We start from the raw sequence: 20,629 nt of genomic DNA, 5'->3' as shown, positions 1-20,629 counted from the left end.
CGCTTCCCTGAAATAATATGCTTAATTGTGTAATACAGTTGATGCTTACTTGTAATACAAACTCTTTTGCGCTTTGAAATATCATAATAAGACCCTTGGATGCTTTAATATTGAAGTTGCTAAGACTTGCATAATCCTGACTGTGACATCTTTTATTTGAATTTTTTCTTTTGGGCTGCTTGCAGTATTTTCTCCTTTAATTAAAAATTCTGAAATTTGGCTACATGACTGCTACATGGATTTATTTTAGCATCTCTTTCAGGAAGTGTTTAGTGGATTCTTCAAGGACAATTTTACTCTCTCAGTTTAGGATAATAGGCAAGCTTTCCTTTATAATTTCCTGAGAGATATTGTCTAGACCCTTTTTTATAAAATCATGGATTTCAGGTAGACCAATAATGGGTAAATGATCTCTCCTGGATCTATTTTCCTAAGAGAAGCTTTACATTTTCTTCTATTATTCCAGTCTTTGACTTTGTGTGATGGATTCTTGATGTATTAAAGAATTATTAGTTTACATTTGAACAATTCTTTAAAATTAGTTGCTTTCTTTTGCTATTTGATCAATTCTACTTTTAAACCTATTTTTCCTTTGGTCAATTTCCCTTCTCTAATTTTTCCTAATTCTCCTACATGCCTCAATTCTTTTCCTTAATTTTTCCTCTATCTCTCTTATTTGCTTTTTGAAATCCCTTTTGAGCTCTTCAAGAGGAGTTTTTTTTTTAAATTTGAGAGCCATTAAAAATCCCCTTTGAGTCTTCATATATAGTATTTTGTCATTGCTTTCCTCTTCTGAGATTTATTTTGATCTTCCATGTTGCCAAATTGTCTTTCTATGGTTGAACGCAAAAAAAGAATTAATTTTATTTTCTTAGACAATGGGGTTAAGTGACTTGTGCAAAGTCATGCAGCTAGGCAATTATTAAATGTCGGAGGCCAAATTTGATCTCAAGTCCTTTTGACTCCAGGGTCAGTGCCTCCACCACCTAGTTGCCCCAGGTTGGACTCTTTTTTTGTTCATTTGAAAAGTTGAGCTCTGGGGACATGGTACGTATTTTTTTTCCTTTTGTGTTAGTGGCCAGTTTTCCTCACCAGAACCTCAGGTGTCAGATGCTTTCTCATTGCATTAGGGAAGGACAACAGAGTTGTATGAGCATTTCATGGTTTGCATTGTGTTTTCTATACTAAGGTTGGAGCCTTCACTGCTGGCTTTCTATATCTATGACCTGCTAATCTGAGATCCAGGTACCTTGAATACTGATCTGCAGTAAGAACTTTCTGCTCATTTTCCCATTTTCCATCTATTCTGGGCTATATTCCCCTTTTACCCATGTGAGAGACCTTTTTTGAAGTCTCCTCCAAGATATCATGAGCTGAAAATCTGTTTCACTCTAGCTTTTTGTGGTTTCTATTACTTTAGCTTCTATTTAGAGGCTTCATTTAAAGCTGTTTCAGAAGGTGAGAAGGAAAAACTCAGGGAACTTCTTATCTACTCTCCACAATCTCTGCCTCTACCCAAGACTTCTCTCTCTCTCCTTCCTCCTTTATTTTTCTTTATATTTTTCTTTTATATTTCTTTCCTTCTTTCCTACCTGTCTTTCTTCCTTCCTTCTTTCTTTTGTCTTCTTTCTTTCTTTGTTCCTTTCTTATCTATTTTTTTCCTTTTTCTTTATGTCTCTCTTTCATATTTTTCTTATCTTTCAAATGTATTAAAGGTTAAAAGGAGAAAATGAATTTTAGATAGCTGGAAAAACTTTCATTATCACCTCAAATTATGTAATTGGAAAATATTACAAATAAAGAAATAATCAATGTTGGAGGGTTTCCTCTTTGCCTTAGTTCTCTGTCATGTTAAATTCAGTTTAGCCCATAAAGTATTGAGAGCATATTCTGAGACCTAACTCTTGATCAATTACCATATCCCTGATTTCTGCTTCTGTTCTCACTGATTGACAAGACTTTTTTCCCCCTGGACTCAAGAACTGACCCCAGAAACAGAATAACCTCTGATAAAATCTCCAGGCTGAAACTGTGGAATCCCATCTTGACTACACTCCTTTCTTTTCTTTTCTAATTCTTTGTGAAGCAACTGAAGGGGAGAACGGCTCTATACTGATTCATTCTACTTTGCCAAGTTGACAGGTCTTCACAAGTCAGCAATAGACTCTTGAGAAGTCACAACTTTCTGAATAAAACTAAACATGAATTGAAGAAATATGGATGCCTGAAGAATTTCAGTCTTTAATGATCCTTTGTTGTAAAATGTCTTTAGCATCTTTTCTGTAACATCAATTTGCTTCAGATACAAAGCAATACATTGCTTACCTTTAAAGGTATGTCTACACTAGCTTAATTTCCAGTTTGTCTGGTATCTTATGGTTAAAAAATAAGAATTTTAAAAGATTATATTTTATAGTTCATCTACTTTGACTTCTAAAGTAATCAAAAGACAAATTCACCATCTTGGCTCCACCCCCCCAATTCAAAAATTTCAAAACAATTTAACTGCACTCTTATTTTTCTCTTATTTTAAAAATTAGCATATTAGCAAACATATTTAAGTGTGGAAAAAGTTAATGATCAATAAAGCCTACATGAAAGTGAACCAGAATATAATATTTCATTACACACTCAAAAGAGCATAAAAGATCTTATTCCTTTATGAACTGAAAGAAAAGTGGGAAATAGAAAGACAGTAGTAAGAATTAGTGCAATATAGTAACTTGACATATTCCAAGGAAATAAAATGACAATATTCTTCACTAAAATGATGTCTTTTACATAAGGAATCCTAACTCAACTAGGTAGTAGAATAATAGAATTTCAGAATGTTATAGTAGGAAGAAACACTCACAATTATCTAATTCTTTTACCTTGTTTTATTATAAATAAATTGAGATTTAGAGCAGCAATATCACAGTGTCAATTGGTCTGCCTTTTAAAGAAGGAAGATTGAAGCAATCATTCATTTATTAGAGAGAATAAGAAATGGGTCAAAAGGGGGAAATTAAAACAATAAACTTCTTGACTTGAAAATAAATTCATGACTTATTCTTAAAGAAATGCTTTGTAAGTACCTATCTAAAAAGAGGAAAACAAAGCAAGAACTAATGGATGAGTAGCCATCAAATAGAGAGGAGCAGACATAAGGATATGGAAAATGAAGTATGTGGACTGGAGTTTGTATAATAATATTAGCAGATTCAGAATCACTGAGGCACAGAAGTCTGAAGCAAGTGGTCTAGAAATATAAAAGATGATAATGTGGAAAAAGGATTAGATTTATATTATTTGATCTTAGAGAACAAAAGTGAAAGAAATATGAAAGTTGGAAAAAGACAGCTGTAGATAATGACAAGAAAATATTCCTAGCAATTAGTGTAATAGTCTGCCTTATGTGGTAGTGAATTTCTATTCACTAGACCTTATTTAATCATCAATTGGATGACCAATTTTCACATATAGAATGAAAAAACTGGAATAATGAGTTGGGCGAGACAGCCCTTAAGATATCTTTTGATTCAGATTCTATGAAAATTCTGGGAAGCAGTGATGAATTGGTACCAGCATAGTTCATTAAAAAATGCCTTGACAGAAAATCTCATTTCCATTTTGGCAGAATTAATGGACTGGTAGATCAAAGGAATGAGAAATAAATAATATACTTGGATTTAACAAATATTAGACAGGGACTTTCATACTATCACTTGTGCGTAGGTTAGAAAAATACAATCATACATGTAATATTATACATATTCAGAGTCTGTTTAATGGCCAGAATCAAACAGTAGGTAAGAATGGCTTAGGAATCTGGATGGAGATCTCTAGTGAAGTGACTGAAAGATATGCACTAGGTTCTATGATATTCAACATTTTCATCAAAAATTTGATTTGAGACATGCATTTCATGCTCATCCAATTGTCAGCTAACAAAAATTTTAAGCATATCTAATATTTTGAATAATTTGCTTCAGTATACAAATGGGCAGCTAGGTGGTGCAGTGGATAGAGCACTGGCCCTGGAGTCAGGAGGACCTGAGTTCAAACCCAGCCTCAGACACTTAATAATTGTCTAACTGTGTGACCTTGAGCAAGTCACTTAATCCTATTTCCTTAAATTAAATAAAGGAAATTAAAAAATGGTTTCCTGAATTGAAGGGATGCATATGATAAAAACTTACATTAATAAGTACAAATATATATTCCCAAATTCAAAATTCTCTTGTTAACTATGAAACATTATGTCTGGAAAAACTTAGTTGACTAACACTGGGAATACAACTTCTGACCATTCAGAGAAACTAGACTGTAAGCTGCAATATAGGGCTTGATTTGCTTTAGAAGAACTGTTAAATATCTGGAGGAAGTTCCCTCTGTCAGTATAACAGTACTAGGCACAGTCTGCATACTGTCTCAGAAATGTTCCTCCATCTCCTGACCTCTGGCCAAAAGGAAAATAGCTAATTAAAAATAAACAAAATAATATACCTGCCTATATAGAGAATGAGGACTTGTTATAAAACAAATTCTATGATATAGGTCAGCAAATAATGAACATATTTAAAATATTTAATATATTGAACCTCACCTAAAGGAAAAATGCAAATTATTTTGGATGATAAAGAGTTTGAGCTATTTTCACTAGTGTTCCTCTCTTTTAGCTCCATTAAACAATGGACTATGATGTTTCTTTTAGTTCTAGTAATAAAAAATAACTAAATAATATTCTTTTTCACAGACATGTGATAAAATTTTGATGGAAAATCTCCCTCTCTCCACTTCCTGAGAAGGATTCTTTTATCAACTCTGATACCCACAAAAGTGACAGAATCATAAGAATGAATTGGTTCTAAACTGAAAGAGAAAGGGCTGACCAAAGAAAGTGACAAACAAAATGAGCTCTTAAATCTTGACTTCATTCTTTTGCAACAACGAAAATAATGGAGCATAATAAGTTTGGTGATTCATGATTTAATTATGATTCCAATGTCTAGGGACCACATTTGGTCCTTATTTTAATATTGAAAATTTATGACCTTGAAATAAAAACTAACAGTTAAGACAAATTACTTTTTAGTTGAAGAACTGTCAATATGAATACTTGGAATATTTTAGTTCAAAACACAGTGCCAATTTATATTTAGACAGAGAAATAATCACATCAAAATGGGTAAGTTTTTGGGAACTTAAGATCATGTAGTTGCTTTATTTTGGAAACAAAAGCTATTTTAAGACAAGAATGCAATTAATTTTTTTAAAAAATATTTTTGTCTATTCATCTTAGATTTAACATTAGAGGAGATCTTAGTTGATAAAAGAATCCTTCTCAGGAAGCAGAGAGAGGGATCTATGGAACAAATTGCTTCTCATTCAACCATTCCTCCAGTAGAAGCCTTCACACACTTTGGACAAACATTCCCCTTACTCACTGATGGATTTTATGTCTGGCAGGTTACACTTAGCCAGGTCTAGCCTTTCTGTTGATAAGGTACTTGTGACTGATGAATACTTTTTTTAGAAATACAACTTATTCAACAAGGAAGGAAGAAGAAAAGGGTGAAAACTGAAAGGCATAATTAGAAAGAGGATGCATTAAGAGAGAAATTAGTCCTAAGAAAAACAAAGTCTAAGTATGTATGAAAATCTGAGGGGGGAACCATTTTTTAAAAAGTGGATTTTTATTTGGTTTCTTTAATAGAACATATTTTGCAGTCATGTCATATAATCAAATCCAGAAAATACAATATTCAACTTTAGGTATTCTTGATGATAAAAAATATAGACTATAACACAGATCTAAAGTTTCCTTCTTCCAAGTTATTCATCATGAGATTTTTAGTATCATACAAAATTTCTCGTCAACTGTAATGACAGATAAAATTATCCAATCTCCTTCCTGTTACTATTATTAAGCAAAGTATAAAACAAAAAGATAAGAGCCTTTGCCAAATTGTTTTGTGCTGTTCTGGAGAATGTAGAAACCATATTCTAAATGAAGAAATGATTTCTCTGGCTGGAATATATGCATATATATGCAAATATATGCATACATATATGTGTGTGAGTGTGTGTGTGTGTGTGTGTGTAGGGTGAGGGTGTGAGTGTGGGGATGGTGTGTTTACATGCATATTTATGTATGTTCCATGTATTTATGTGAATATGCATGTATGAATATATTAATATGTATTTACATAGAGTTGATTGTGCATTCTCCTACTTAGAAACTCTATAAGGGGGTGGCTAGGTGACGCAGTGCAAAGAGCACTGGCCCTGAAGTCAGGAATATCTGAGTTCAAATCTGACCTCAGACACTTAATTGTTACTTAGTTGTGTGACCTTGGGCAAGCCACTTAACAGCATTTGCCTTGCAAAAAAAAAAAAACCCCTAAAAAATGAAATAAATTCTATAACATCTCTATATTTTAAACTTAGAATCAAAAATTCCCACTTTAATGCTTTTTGTGTTTGAACTCCATTCCACCTTGCTAGACTTATTTCATATAACCCCCCCCACACCCTTACACATTTTATAATTCATTCAAACTTGACTAGTTGCTATATTTCATTCATAATATTCTGCTTCCCATTTCTGAATCTTTGTATGATATTTTTCATATGACTATAATGCACTCCATCATCACTATCTTTTCTTTATACTCTTTAACATGCTTCAAATCTCAGTTCAATAACTTCTATCCTATATGAAGCTTCTTTGTATTACTCCCTATTTGATGATAGTGTTCCTAATTCTAAAGCTTACTTTACATTTAAGATGTATTATGCATAAAGATTTCTCTGTCTCTATATATGTATGTCTGTCTTCTCTCTGTCTCTCTCTGTCTCTGCCTGTCTCTGTCTCTGTTCCCCCCCCTCTCTCTTTCTCTCTCTTTCTCATATATGTGTATATATATATATATATATATATATATATATATATATATACACACACACACACACACATATATATATGTGTGTGTGTGTGTGTGTGTGTGTGTGTGTGTGTGTGTGTGTGTGTGTGTGTGTTTGGGAGGGTATAAATTTTCTTTACCTTAATAGAATGCGGATTGCTTTATAGTAAGGATTGTTTCCTTTATGTCTTTGTATCCTTAACCCCTTGATCAGTTTTTGGACCACATTAGCTACATAATAAATGTTTGATTGATACCATGCAACTCATATAGTACAGTCTTTGCAGCCAATCATACTCACAGTGAAGCATCAGGGAATCCAAAATTGAAGCAACTTTCTGAATAATTCATTAAAACATTAACTAAAGATTCCAATAATTGGAAAATCAAATTTTGCTTCTTGAGAAAGATTAGTAATGTGATTGTCTACTTTTCCTAGAAATTATCTACGTATGCATACACAACTTTATAAATACTTTTTCATCTTTGTTTTCTTTTTAATTTATGCTTATGGATCCTTTACTTTATAAATAGGTAGGTTATTTAAATGCAATGTGTTATTCTAATTATCATAATCCAATTAACATTTTCCCCTACCAAAGATATGCATTTGCTAGAATAATAGAATATTGCAAACTCTGAGAAATCAACATTGACCCAAAAGAATTAGGGAGAAGAAAGAGGAGGCAGAACCAGGATGGTGGAAGACAGGGACTCACTGAACATCTTCCCCAGACTCTTACAAATACCTTTAAATAATAACTCTAAATAAACTCCAGAGTGAGAGAACACACAAAAGGACATAGTGAAATAATTTTCTAGCCCTAGACAACTTGGAAGGTTGGCAGGAAGGTCTGTTTCATCAGGATAAGAGAAGTATCCAGTTCAGCATGCCACAGAAAAAGAGGAACAGGCCTTGGAATAAACTGAATTAGCACAAGCAGAACCAGTAGTAGCTACTTTAGGAGCTCTTAGCCCACAAGACATTACGGAAGTCAGAAAGACATTCCAGGGCTCTCTTTGACTGAGGCAGGACACAGATGCTTTGCCCATATTTGGATCTTGGTCATAGGCCTGGAGGGTAGCCCCAGAATGAGGAGGAGCAGAAGGACACCAGAGTTTGGGGCAACATCCTCACTCTTACAGGGCATAAATGATGCATAAGAGTGCTTGTGATGGCTCACAAATAGACTTGAAGGAAGGTAAACACCTCTCCTTACAGCACACCATCTTGGAAGAACTGAAAATGTACAGATTCCTAGGAGCATCACTGCTAAACATAACCATAGAAACTGGGAAAAACTTAGACATCTCCTAATATGAAAGCAGAGACCTCCTTTAGCTGAGAGTAAAAAATCACATCACAGCAGAGAAAATGAGCAAAGAATAGCAAAAAATATCTGACCATAGAAAGTTACTATGATGATAAGGATGTTTCAAAAAATAATCAAAAGAAGATAACAGTCAAATATGCAGCAACAAAAAGTTCCAAGAAAAATATAAAGTAGTTTCATGTAATTAAAGAGTGAGCTTACAACAAAATTTATAAAATCAAGTAATAAAGGTAGAGAAAAACATGGGGAAAGAAATTTATGATGTAAGACAATCATGAAAAATGAGTCAGCAGCTTGGAAGGAGACACAAAAATACTGAAAAAATAATATCTTAAAGAACACACTAGACAAAATGGTAAATGAGTTCCAAAAATTCAATGTGGATAAGAATGGTTCAAAAAACAAAACTGACCAAATGGAAAAAGAAGCACAAAAATTCACTGAAAAAAAAACTTCTCCAAAAGTAAAATTGACTATATGGAAAAAGAGGTACAAATGCTCACTGATGAAAATCATCTCACAAAATTAGAATTGAACAAATCGAACTTGATGACTTATGAGGAATCAGGAAACATGAAACAAAACCATAAGAATGAAAAAACAGAAGCCAATATAAAATATCTCATTGGAAAAACAACTGAACTGGAAAAATAGATTCAAGAGAGATAAGTTAAAAATTCTGGACTACCCTGAAAACCATGATAAAAAATAGAGCCTAGACATCATCTTTCAAGAATTTGTTAAGGAAAATGCCCTAATATTCTAGAACTAGAGGGGGAAAACAATCACCTCCAGAAAGAGATTCCAAAATGAAAACTTCCAGGAATATTGTAGCCAAATTTCAGAGCTCCCTAGTCAAAGAAAAAATATTGCACAGACAGAAAAAAAAAATCAAGGATCATGGAGTCACAGGATAAGAGAAGATTTAACAACTTCTACATTAAAGTATTGTGGCTTGGAATTTGATTCTGGAAGACAAAAGATCTTGAATTACAACCAATAATCAATTCCCCAGCAAATCTGGCCACATTCTTTCAGGGGGAAATATGCAAATTCAATGAATAAGGAATTTTCAAATTTTCCTGACAAAAGACCAGAGCTGAACAATAAAAAAAAAATGAGCTTCAAATACAAGCTTAAAAACTGTAAATAGGAAAGGGAAGTCATAAGGGACTTAATGAAGTTGAACTGTTTATATTCATACTTGAGAAAATGATACTGGCCACACATAAGAACTTTCTCATTTTTAGGGCACTTAGAAGTATTCTGTGCATGTATGTATCTATAGACTTGTGTGATTTTTCATATATATATATATATACATATGTATATATATGTATGTATGTATATATGGAGAGAGACACAGCAACAGAAGCTGAGACAGAAAGAGAGAGCAGAGGTTTGAGTTGAATATGAAGAAATTATATCTAAGAAACAAAATTAAGTGATGAGAGAAAAGTACTGGGAGAAGAGGAAAAGGAGGTGTAGAACTGGGTAAATCATTTCATAAGAGACAAGAAAAAGTTTTTTGAATGGAACGGAAGAGAGGGCATTTGAGGAGAGACTGAATGAACCTTATTCTCATCAGAATTAGCTGAAAGAGGGAATAACATACACACTCAAATGGGTATAGAGATCTATCTTACTCTATAGGAAAGTAGGAGGGGAAGTAGATTGGAGGTAATGGAAGGGAAGGCACATTTGGGGAGGGGGTTGTCAAGAAGCCAAACTCTTTCAAGGAGGGACAGGGTGAAAGGAGAGAAAAAACAGAATAAATGGTGTGCATAGGATAGAGGGAAATACTATTAGGATTAGTAATTGTGAAAAAAATCATTCTGAATTTCTCTGATAAAAGTCTCATTTCTCAAACACATAGAGAATTGAATCAAATTCATAAAAAGCACAATTCTGATGAATGTTCAAAGGAAATGAGCTGATTTCAGATGAGATAATGAATGCTATCTGTAGTTATTAAATACTCTAATGCATGATTGATTAGAAAGATGCAAATAAAAACAATTACAAATATTGAAGGAGAAAACAGGAGAGTTGAATACACTGTTGGTGGAGTTGTGAACTGATTCAATCGTTCTGTAGAGCAATTTAGAACTATGCACAAAGGACTATAAAACCATCCATGCCTTTCGACCTAGCAATGCCACTACTGGGTCTGTTTCCCAAAAGAAATAAAAACAAAAAGTATGATGACTTATATGCACAAGGATATTTGTTGCAGTTCTTTTCTGCTTGTAAGGATTTGGAAATTGAGGGGATATTCATTAATAGGGAATGGCTTAATAAATCATTCTTTCTTATAATTATGGAATGATATTCTTCTATAAAAAATAAACAGAATGTTCTCAGAAAAATCTGGCAAGATATACATGAGATCATGCAAAGTAAAATGTACTGTGAACACAGTAACAGTAATATTTTAGGATGATTATTTGTGAATGTCTTAACTTTTATCAGCAATACAATGATCCAAGAACATTCTGAAAATCTTATGATGAAGAATGTTATCCATTCTCAGACAAAGAACTGATAGTTTTCAGAATGCAGATTGAAGCATATTTTTTTTTACTTTATTTTTATTGAGGTTTCCTTTTTTTCCTTTTTTGCCCCTATGTTTTCTTTCCACCACATGACTGTTTTTGGAAAGGTTTTGAAAGACTACAAATTTATGACATCCAATTTCTTGCTTTCTCAATAAGGGTAACCTGGGGAGGCAGAGAGAGAATTGGGAACTCAAAAGTTTTTATTTTTAATTCATTTATTAATTTATTTTTTCTTCCATGTGCACATGCATAGTTTTAAGCTACAAAATTTCCTTCCACCTCCCCTTGCCACCCCCTCCCCTCAGTAGTGTACAATCAGATTAACACTTTACATATATTTATTTGATAAATATGTTTACAGATTAGTCATTTTCAGTATGAGGAATTAGGATTAAGGGAATGAGATACATAGGAGATACCTTTTATAAAGTGTTCATCAGATTCTGAAGAGTAATTTGCTTTGTTTTTCTTCCTCTGAATGGAGATAACATTGTCCATATAAAGTCTAATATAGCTATCATGGCTTTATGAACTACTAAGAGGAACTGCTTCTATCAAGTTTGATATTCTATATTCTATCAAGTTTAAATTGTTGTTGTTAATGAGTATATTTTTTCTCTTGGTTCTGCTCCTGGAAGTCAAAGTTTTAAAAATGAATGCTAAAATTGTTTTTTTCTGTATCTGGGGAAATTGGAATGCTAAACAAATAGATTCTTTTGAAAGAAATAAAAACAAATGAACAAAGAAAATATGAGAGACATACAAGACTAACCAATAGCCTACAGCAGATAACCAACAATGAACTGTAAGCAATAAGATAAGTAAAGGTACCATTTAAGCAATGTATGATTAGAAAATAAGGTTAACGCTTCAAACTGCAAGAATGAGGGATGGCAGATGAGCAGTTTATCATAGCAACAGGCAATTTCAAGAAATTAGAGGAATGTGATCCCATTATAGAGGAGAACATATAAAGATATATATATATATATATGGAGAATATATAAAGAATATGAACTCTGTCCACTTTGTCTCTATAAAAATATGGATTGAAGTTAGGACACATTTCAGTCCCTAATTCATTTTCTTTATACTCTAACAGGTTGTTTACTGATAAAATAAAATAATTGTCATCATCATCATATCTAGTACTTATATAGAGCATTATTTTTAAATTTTTATTACATGTAAAAGTTAATATTAATTTTTGTTTTCATTTTGAGTTTTCATATTTGCTCTTTCCTTTCCTGGCCACACTTACATCATCATTTTCAGTTTCACCCGCATTTTTGTTAAAGAGCGAATTCTTTGAAAAGCTTGGATCTTTGTCTATAAAAGGCACTAAATTAAGACTCTATGTACTACTCTGAATTACATAGTCAATTTATTCTGCTGACTCATTCTATTTCTTGGTCAATACCAGATGATTGTTTTGATGATTAAAACTTTGTAATGCAGAATTCCTGAATAATTAGGTTATTAATCTTTTAGCTTTATAAAATAATTATTTAAATGTTTCATGGGTATAGAACTGAAGAAATAAATTAACTTTAGTAGGATGGTAATTTTGGTTATATTGGCTGGTTCATGACTTGCCTATGAACCATTTATATTTATCCAGTTGTTTAGATCTGACATCATTTTTGTGAAAATTGTCTTGTACTTGTGTAATTGTATTCTCAAAATCCCTGCATTTGTCTTGGGAAATAGACCCCCATGTGTTTTCTTTTCTTTTCTTTTCTTTTCTTTTCTTTTTTTTTTTTTTTTGCAAGGCAATGGGGTTAAGTGGCTTTCCCAAGTCCACACAGCTAGTTAATTATTAAGTGTCTAAGGTCAAATTTGAACTCAGGTACTCCTGACTCCAGGGCCGGTGCTCTATCCACTGAGCAACCTAGCCACCCTCCCATGTGTTTTCTTATTGTCTGCTGTGATCATAGATAAAATTTATTTTTGTTATCTCTTCTTCCTGTGTGTCACTGGTAATATATAAAAATGGAAATAATTTAATTTGGTTTCTCTTATATCCTGCAACTTAGATTAATTGGTTGATTATAAATAGTTTTCTAGTTTATGCTCTAAGATTCTTCATGTGTATCATGATATTATCTGAAAAGATTAAAGGCTTTTTCTCTCATTGCCTATTTTAATTCTTTCTATTTTTGTTCTTTTTTTTTATTTTGAGAGCTAGCATTTCTATTCTATTCTGTGAAATAATCGTGATGATAATGAGCATCCTTGTTTCACCCCTGATTGTATGGGAAAGACTTCTAGCTTTTCTTCATTATAAATGTATGCTGATGTCTTGAGAAAGATACAATTTAAAATGTTAAGGAAAGTTCCATTTATTGCTATGCTTTCTAGTGTTTTTTAAGTATGAATGAATGCTATATTTTGTCAAAAGCTTGGTTTTCCTTGAAATAATATTATGTTGATAGTTTTGTAATACTGAACCAGCCCTGAATTCCTGATCTACATCCCACCTGGTGTTATCTCTTTGCTAGTATTTCAAAGTTTGTATCAATATTCATTAGTCAATAGAATTCTTTTGTATTTATTTTCACATTACTAAAACAATCTTGTTGTAAGAGTAAACATAACCCTCCTCCCCCCTACAAAAACAACAAAACCTCACAAGAAATAAAGTGAAAGTCAGAAGAAAAAAACTGTGCTTCAAGTCTGTGTTCAGATACCATCAGTTCTGTTTCAGGCTGGATCACATTCTTATTCATAAGTCCATCAGAAAGTTACTTCCATATTTTTCTGCAGTTGCTGTTGCTGATTGTAATTCCCTCCCATCCATTTATCCCCACTAGCATTTATTATATTTTCTCCCTCCTTTTATTCTGTCCCTCTTCAAAAGTGTGCTGTGAGGCAGCCTAGTGGTGCAGTGGACAGAGCACTGTCACTGGGGCCAGGAGGCCCCAAGTCTACATCCCACCCAGAGACTCAACAATCACCCAGTTGCAGGGTCCCAGGTATGCACCTAATACTGTCACCTTGCCAAAAGTTAAAAAAGAAAATGGGTTATATCTAACTATGCTATGCTAATGTGCTCTCCTCTATCACCTACATCCCTCTTCCTACCCCCACCCCATTCCCTTTCTCTCCTTTTTCTTCTAGATTTCTATATTCTATTAAGTATGTAACTCATTTCTTATCTATGCCTCTTCCTTATGAGAATTTAGGTTCCCTCATTCCCTCTCACCTTCCCCCTTTCCATACCACTGGAAACAGTAACTCTTGACTCTTTTACATGAAATGTCTTAGCCTATTCTTTAACTCCCTTCTGTTTCTCCCAAGTACATTTCCTTTTCACCCATTGACTACATTTTTACAATATATTATACCTTCAAATTCAGCTCCTTCCTCTGCCATGTCTTTATATGATTCTAAATTGGGCTATTAAATGAGAAAGTTCATATGAATATTATCAATATTTTCTTTCCATGCAGAAATACATGCAGTCCAACATATTTAAATCCCTCATAATTTGCCCTTCTTGTCAAGTCTTTCTATGCTTCACCTGAGCCCTGTTCTTGAAGAACAGACTTTCTGTTCAGTTCTGGCTGTTTCAACAGGAACACTTGAAACTCCCCTATTTCATTGAATGTCCATCTTTTCCCCTGGAAAGGGATGTTCAGTTCTACTGGATAGTTGATTCTTGGTTACATTTCAAGCTCTTTTGCTTTCCAGAATATTATTATATTCCAAGCCCTACATGTCCTTAAAGTAGATGCTGCTAAATCCTGTGTAATCCTGACTGCAGCAGCACAATATTTCAATTGTTTCCTTCTGGCTTTTGTAATATTTTCTCTTTGACTTGGGAGTTCTGGAACTTGGCTACAATATTCCTGGGGGGGGGTGATTTTTTTTTGTCTTGGATCTTTTTTCTGTAGGAAATGGGTGGATTCTCTAAATTTCTATTTTACCCTTTGCATCTAGTACATCAGGGCAAATTTCCTATAGAAATTCTCTTTTTTTTATTTTGCAAGGCAATGAGTTTATGTGACTTGCCCAAGGCCACACAGCTAGGTAATTATTAAGTGTCTGAGCCCAGATTTGAACTCAGGTACTCCTGAATGCAGAATCGGTGCTCTATCCACTGCATCACCTTTAAAAATGAAGTCAAGGCTCTTTTCCTGATCATGACTTTAAGGTAGAGCAATAATATTGAAATTTTCTCTTCTACATCTGTTTTCCAGATTAGTTGTTTTATTTCAATGTGATATTTCACATTTTCTGCTAGTTTTTCATTCTTTTGATATTGCTTTATTGTGTCTTGACCTCTCACAAAATCATTGGCTTACTTTAGGTCAATTCTACATATGAAGAAGTTGTGTTCTTCAGAGAGCTTTCTTATCTACCTATCCATCTCATCAGTTCTGCTTTTTAAGGTATTCTCCTCATTAACTTTTTTTCTTTTTCTTTTTTTAGGTTTTTGCAAGGCAAAACAGGGTTAAGTGGCTTGCCCAAGGCCACACAGCTAGGTAATTATTAAGTGTCTGAGACCAGATTTAAACAAAGTTATTCCTGATTCCAGGGCTGGTGCCTTATCCACTAGGTCACCTAGCCGCCCCTCCTCATTAACTTTTTGGATTTCCTTTTTAATCTATTTGGTTTAAACTAGTTTTTAACATGTTGTTTTCTTGAGCATTTTTTGTATCTCCTTGATTAAGCTGCTGTCTTGGTTTTTCATGTTTATTCTGCATCTCTCTCATTTCTCTTCTCAATTTTTCCTCTACCTCCCTTACTTGATTTTCAAAGTCATTTTTGAGATCTGGCATAGCTTGAATCTAACTCCTATTTTTTTGGATGCTTTGAATATAGATGCTTGAATTTTCTCATCTTCTGAGTGTGTGCTTTGATCCTCCATGGGACCACAGAACTTGTCAATGGTCAGATTCCTTTTTTCCTGTTTACTCATTTCTCCAGCCTGTGTCCTTGTCTTGGGACACCCCTGCAATGACCTCAGTTCCTTCAAGGTATTATGAGAGGCCCTGAATTCTCTCCTGCCCTTTGCTCTGGTCTGTGGATGACCAGAAGCACATCTCTCTGCCCAGGAACTGTGATGAAGAGCTCTGCTCAATGGAAATGAGGGGCCCAGACTGCAACCAGGGTCTGAATATGGACAAAGCACAAGAGTCCTATCCCAGGGACAGAGGAGAGACCTTGACAGTCTCTCCCCACCCTATTACTTTCTGTAGGTTAAGCACTCTGGAATCAGCTGCTAGATATCTTTCTATTGGGCTACTCTGTGAGGCCTGCTTCTAATTTCCTGGGAGTCCTTGGATGTGATGAAGGTCATGACTGTGCTGTGGGCAACACTGTATTGAGGGCCAAGTTGGCCTGGGCTTCATGCTTGTTCTGGTAGGGATTTCCCTGTTGATTTTCCAAGTTGGTCTTGGTGTTCCCTGGGTTGACTGGTCAGGAAACTGATTCTTCTACCAAATGTAGGTGCTCCCCGGGCACCTTGCTGGCTGTTCCGTGAAGGATGGAGTTCCTTTGCTAGGCAATCCTGGCTACATTGCCACCCCCTCCAACCTTGTGGGATAGAGCCTTCCCATGATCTTCTAGGTTACGTTGGGCTGGAGAATTGGATCTTTTTGTGCATGCTGTCTCTTAAAAATTTAGAGTCCTATTTTAATGGCTTTTTGAAATATTTTGGAGAGAGTTCCTGGAAAAACCTGTTCTCATGCCGCCATCTTGGTTATGCCCCCCTCCTTAGTCAATAGGTTTCTTTATATTTTTCTTTTCTACTTCCTGCATTAGGTATCAACAAATTATCTTTAACATAAAAGGAATTTGGTCGAAACTCCTTTGATTATTTATCCAAATAGGTATTAGAGCATTGAAATTTATTGTTTTTTTAAAATGTTTTGTAGAATTAACTTGTGAATAGATCTGATCTTGAGATTTTCTCTGAAGGAAGTTCACCAATTGTTTATCCAATGTATTTTTTCTATGAGATTTATTTAAGCATTATATTTCCTCTTAAACTGAGCAATCAATATTTTAAATATTCATGAATTTCACTAAGATTATTAGATTGTTGGCATATAATATAGTAAGATAGCTCCTAATATTTGCTTTAATTTCTTCTTCATTGATTACATATTCAACCCTTACATTTTTGATACTGGCAAGTTGGTTTTCTTCTTTTTTTATGGATCAAATTAATTGTTTTATTATTTTTCATTAAACCAGCTCCTAGTTTTATTTATTAGTTTAATTTTATTCTTTTTTTATTTTATTTTTCAATTTATATTTAAAGATAGTTTTCATCATTCATTTTTATTAGTTTTCTCTCACCTACCCTTTACTCCCCCAAACCTAGGATAGCAATGAATCTGCTATAAGTTATACATGTACAAGCATGTTACACATAATTCCTTAGTTATCTTATTAAAGAAGAATCAGAATAAAAGGGATAATTATGAGAAGAAAAAAGCAAAAAAAAAATTAAAAAGGTAAAAAATAGCATACTATAATGAGCATTCAGATTTATAGTTCTTTCTTGTATGTGGATAGCATTTTTCATCACAGGACTTTTAAAGTCTTCTTTTTCTGTTGTTTACTCATTTCCTCAGCCTGCGACTAATTTACAGCACTTCCAAGACTTTGAAGATTTTTCCTGGGGGGGGACAAACCACTGGGACCTTTATTCTTCCAAGGTCTTATGCTCTCTTGCCTGTGCTTTGATGTGTAGATGACTACAGCACTTCCCTCTGCCCTAGAGCTGTAAGGAGGTGTCCTGGTTAGCTATCTTAGTATGGAAAGCCAAAATGCAACCTGGATCTGAGTGTGGGCAAACAGTAGAGTCCTACCCCCAGGTGAGAGCAGAGAAATTTCTGCAGTCTCCCCTGAGCCCTTTACCATTTGTGGGCTGTGCTCTGGAGGTGCAGGCTGCTTTCTCCAGATTCACACTACAGGTTCTGGTGTAGCAGAATTCTCTCCCCCACCATTCAAGCTCTTCCGGGGCTGGGAAGCAAATGGAGTTTTTTTCCAACTCCTGGTACTGGTGAAACACACCTTTCCTGTGGAACTTCTAAGTTACCTTGCCCTGTGAGAAATGTATCACTCAGTTTTTCTGTGGGTTCTGCCCCTCTAAATTTTGGCTAGAGTTATAATTTGAGTGCATTTGGAGTTTTTCAGGGAAGGAGTTCCCAGGAAATGCTGCCATCTTGGCTCTGCTCCAGGAATTGTTTTCTTCAGTGTCTTTGCAGTTCCTTTTTCATTTGACCAATTCTACCTTTTTAATAGCTGTTTTATTTTTCCAAATTGTTGACCTCTTTTTTTCATGATTCTCTTGCATCAGTTTTATCTATTTTCTTCTATTTTCTTCTACATCTCATAAGATTTATAACTTCCTTTTTGAGCCCTTCCATGCATTCTTTCTGGGCTTGAAACCACCTCATTTTTTTCTTTGGGGTTTTGTCCAAAGGTATTTTGATAATGTTGCCGTTGTTTAAGTTTCTATCATGATCTTTTCTGTCAACACAATAATTTGCTCTAGTCAGATTCTTTTTTGGTTGTTTTTTTTTCATCTTTTTATGATTTTTTTCTTTCTTTCAAATTTGAACACTGTTCCTGAGTTGGAAGGGGCACTTCCTCAGGCTTCTTTTGCCAGAGGCTCTAGGCCCTGGCAGTTTACCTGGTACTAAAATATTTCATTGAAACCCATGAGATACTCTCATGTCTTGTGCTGCACTGAAAGGATAGAATGAGAATAGTTGGCATTGCTGGAGGCCAGAGGGGTTCTGAAATCTTAAGTCTTATATCTTTTTAAAGGTAGAAGGAATTATTTTTTCCTAAATGAACTTTTATTTTCCCTTTCCATCTGGCTGATTCAATTTTCAAGAGGTGTAAGCACCAAGGTACAATCAAACTGTTTTTTAATATAAATATTTTATTTGTTTTTCCCAACTACATATGATGGTAGTTTCCACCAGTCATTTTTAAGTAAACTATTTGTTATGATACTGTGCTCATGAAGCTCTCTAATTTTAGCTTTTTGCAACCTGATGGTAAATGGCTACAATTAGTGTGAGAAGAACCATAAGTAAATAGTCTACGTATAGCCCATTAAATTCACATTGCTTTACATTAATTAAAGTTATAACAAACAAAAAAACCTTGAAAAGGCCTATAATCCAAGGATAACCAGTAATCAATACAATACAAAAATAGTTTCAGTCAAAAAATAATGTAAGGAAAGGTAATTAGAAAGGTAATATTATATAGATGATTGATATTCCATTGAGAGAAGTAGGATAGGTCATTGAATGCAAATATTGTATCTGGGGCTGAGGGTACAATGAGAAAAGTCAATGAGCAATTCCTATTGCAGATGAAACTAATATAATATTTTGGAATTAAGTCTAACAGAAATGCTACAAATCAGAATGGTCAAAGGATATCATGAGGGCATTGGTGTTTTTGAAGAAAATGCTCAGGAAAAATGTAGAGAATGTGCTACCAGGGAGGGCAAAGAGTTTCTTGGTACTAAACTGAGATTTGATGATACTTTCTATGGGGGTATTATAGAAAAGATACCTGATTAGGGTAGGAGTTTAACTAGACGACCTTTGAAGACTGGTTCTTTTTTAATATTCTATGATTCTGTATTTTAGTCAGGGGTGCTAAAAATAGAAAGAATATGAGATTTGTAATCAGAAGACTGGTTTTAATGTTATTGCATCAGTTCTAGATCTTTGTTCAAGTGCATTAACCTCTGTAAATCTGTTTTCTCCTTTCTGAAAGGAGAATACAATACTTGTGCTATCTAACTTCAATGAGTAGTACTATAAGAAAAATAGTTGGTGAATTGAAAAACACTGTGTAACTGTGAGATATTGCTATTATAAAAGCCTTTTGAAGGTAGTAATGGGGAAATTTTAGAAGCAAAAGAAAAGTCAGGGAAGAGGGTAGTGCTATCAGGGCAGTTCTGAAAAAGAAAGAATGCTAAAACTCAAAGTAATATTTGACGTGACAGTTAATTCAGGTACCTCTGTGGAAACAAATGAATAAATAAATTGTCAGCATATATCCATAATAGTTCATTGGTTGAATGAACTTTTCACTCTTCAACCACTTTGTTTGACAAGATTCAATTGACATGTCTCTGGTACTTTGTAAATTTACAAAGTACTTTATATCAAATCAGTGAGCAATAATGAGAATAATAATTATTTAACCATTTTACAAATGAGAAAACAGACTCACTCTCTTTTCCAAGGCCAAACAAGGGTCAGATTTTGATTTGAACTCAGTTCTCCTTATTCCAGTAATAGAATTTGTTCTATTATGTTATACTAAGGTACTCCCAATTAGCTGAGTAATTGGGAATATAATAGAAATTTTCAAAACTTTAAGGGTATAAAACATATATTAGAGATAAATAACCAATCACATGCATCTTTGTTGTTGCTGTTATAGTTATTACTGTTGTTATTGCTATTGCTATTATTTTGCAATTGAGGAAACGGAATCTTATAAAGATAAAAAAACAGCTCTCATAATCTAACCCTACTGAGTAAATTTTAGAGCAAGCACTTCAATGAATATCTTCTAAGTAAAATGCTTGAATTATTTCTATTACATAATACTAGTAAAGAAATCACCTAAAAATAACTGACTGAAACACCTTTGATCTAAGATGACCAAAAAGAGGAATATTGCATAGAAATAATAGGAAAGACTCTAGAATGACAATGCAGGCATTTGAGAGACTGTCTTTAGAGTTAAAGGTGACAGTCAAGATACAGGACTGGAGAGCCATGGAAATGGCATTGACAGTAAGGAAGGAAAGCAGAGAAGGAAAAATATTGGC

The sequence above is a fragment of the Macrotis lagotis genome, chromosome 1 (genome assembly GCF_037893015.1).
Source record: "Macrotis lagotis isolate mMagLag1 chromosome 1, bilby.v1.9.chrom.fasta, whole genome shotgun sequence".
Classification (NCBI taxonomy): domain Eukaryota; kingdom Metazoa; phylum Chordata; class Mammalia; order Peramelemorphia; family Peramelidae; genus Macrotis; species Macrotis lagotis.
This window is presented reverse-complemented; position numbering follows the sequence as displayed.